This window comes from Montipora capricornis, chromosome 6, assembly GCF_036669925.1.
Source record: "Montipora capricornis isolate CH-2021 chromosome 6, ASM3666992v2, whole genome shotgun sequence".
NCBI lineage: Eukaryota > Metazoa > Cnidaria > Anthozoa > Scleractinia > Acroporidae > Montipora > Montipora capricornis.
This window is the reverse complement of record NC_090888.1, coordinates 28,827,891-28,830,390: the sequence shown is the minus strand read 5'-3', so window position 1 is coordinate 28,830,390 and position 2,500 is coordinate 28,827,891. Positions and strand designations below refer to the sequence as shown.

Genomic DNA, 2,500 nt, shown 5'->3' with positions numbered 1-2,500 from the left:
AACATAGATTATCGTTGTGGTTTGTTGGTTTTCTGCATAACTTAGTTTCTGTAAATGGTTCGTAATGAAAATGATCCTGACTTGAATCTACAATCTTTTAACGACCACAGAATATTCACAATAGATGAGTAGAACGAATTGTTCCCTGTTGTAAAGTCACAATTATCTGCGCTTCATCTGAACATTAGAAGTTTGAACCAACATTTTCCAGAACTTTGTAATTTGTTAGATTCTACTCCTTTCTCTTTTGATTTCATTAGATGCTTTAAGACCTGGCTCTCACCTCAAACTAATTTAGATTGTTTAAATATACCAGGCTATGTGTTAGTAAACAATAACTGTCAATTCTCAAGTGGCGGTGGATTATTTGTAAAATTAGAACATAACTTCAAATTAAGGGATGACTTGAAACTAGATATACATGTAATTGAAAATGTGTGGATAGAAAACACAATATTTAATTATCGGTGTTATATACAAACCCCTGCCCCTGTGTCCAAATCACCAGCGACATGGGTACCTCCAGCAGAATAGTAGAATAGAACTTTCTAAGATTTTTCTGTGTTAAATGCATTTTTCACTTTATTGTTATATTACATATAGTCATTGCAGGTATCTGGAAGGTTACTTTCCAAGCTCAATGTTCAACATCAAATTTCATTGATCTACCACCCTCAGTCGAATGGACTGAACGAGAGAACCAATCAATGGATCAAAAGGTATATTTTTAAAATATATAATATATATTCACATTTATATCACATTTTCTGGCAACAGGTCGAAACAACAACAACAAAGACAGGAAAGCAACACTTACTCTGCCTGAAAAGCACTTTCTAAAATTAAAGATGGTAGGTATGCGTGCAGTGTGATATCCCCATTTTAAAGTGGATTCCATGCAGTTCATAAGTTACTTCTTGGCACAACTGCTCATTATGTGCATTAGCAGAAACAACATATAAAGCAGGTACACACACACAAAGCATAAGGATGGAAGTAGGCAGACTAACATTCAATAAGCCTTTCAATTAACAGGAAATGAATAGTAATTCTTGGTTCTCATTCACATGACCTCTACTATGATGACGGTTGCTATCCGCCATGTTGGAGCCCATCCACATGTAAACAAATGCCCTTCGATGTGAGATCATAGTCGAATGTTGAGATGGTTCTCTGTGTTATTCCTGGCTGTGGGAGTAGGACTGGTCGAGATAAAGGATTAGGATTTTATCGTATACCAACAGTCGTTACTAATAAAAGAAAATTTGAGGAAATGCTAACTGAAGAGCAGAGAAAAGAGTGGATCAAAGCAATTAGTTGCAGCGATATGGAGGAAAAGCAAGTTCTTCAAAGCGAACAAGTGTGTGACAAACATTTTGTCAGTGGAAAGCCAGTTCCTTATTGGAATAAAGGGGTAGTTTCTAAAGAAACTGTGATGCTGCGTCGGTGGAGTTGATAATGTAAATTGGCCACCGTACAGAGATTACAGAGGAATACAGTACTGTGCAAAAGTAATGAGAGCAAATTTCGATGAATTTCGAGACATTTCGACGAAAACCAGCGATTTTTGGAACGAAACGAAATATCGCCGAACTTTCGACGAATTTTCGAAAGCGCTATTGTCTTGACACTTTTGAAATTTCGAAATTGTATGCGAATGTTCCAGCGAAAATTCGAACAATTCGAACGACAATTTGAGAAGATTCGCGACATTTCGAAGGAAATGTTTCGAAATTTCGAAGAATGCTCGAAGCGTGTTTCGAAGTTTTGAAGAGTGCAGCGAAATTTCGAGGCTGAGGTAAGTACATTGTAACAGCAGAGGCAGCACGCGCAAGCCGTCAAGATAACTAATGCAACTAACAGAGACGCGAACGCTCAAGATTCCTCTGACTAACACCGAAATGCGTTAAAATAAACTCTGCATTGCACTAGTTCAACAGTTAATAATTAGTACAAACAAATTTATTCAAACAAACGCTGCCAAAACTTCAGAAAAACTAGCGACAAACAAACTAGGCAAGATTAATTTGTTAGCAACTGTGTGTGTATTTTTGCATGTAATCTAGGTAGATTTCAGATTCGTTTTTTTTGTTTTTGGAATGCAATGTAAACCTTAAATAAACCAGATGATGCATCAAGATTTGTTTCTTACATTTACTAAGTTTTACAGTAGTCTCTTACGCAGCCATTCTTAATATAGTGTCGCCACACGTTGTGTGACGACACTAGTTTTACAGCCCGTGGCAAATAATAGACATTTGTCATAATTTTTTGACGTTGGTGAATTGTTGAACCGATTCTATGTTTCTCTGAAATCATTCACATTTTCGAACTACTGGTATGCAAGTGAAAGCGCTTTTTGTCAATGAAGAGGATCAAAACATTCAAAGCTTGACCTTCAATCGGAGTTAGATTTCAACCAGAAAAATGCATGTGTAATCCAGATCGTGGAGTTTTACAATCCCGCATGTTGTCATTATGATTCAGTCCTTGAAGGTTT

The 2,500-nt window shown here is 36.6% G+C and overlaps 1 long non-coding RNA gene and 1 pseudogene across 1 annotated transcript in view; one reads left to right on the top strand and one right to left on the bottom strand.

Annotated features, from left to right (window-relative positions):
• LOC138050420 (uncharacterized) overlaps nucleotides 1-2,500 on the bottom strand; it is a 93,806-nt gene that overhangs the window by 68,233 nt on the left and 23,073 nt on the right. The gene's annotated exons all lie outside the window — the stretch shown is intronic.
• LOC138050971 (uncharacterized) overlaps nucleotides 1,166-2,500 on the top strand; it is a 5,004-nt pseudogene continuing 3,669 nt past the window's right edge.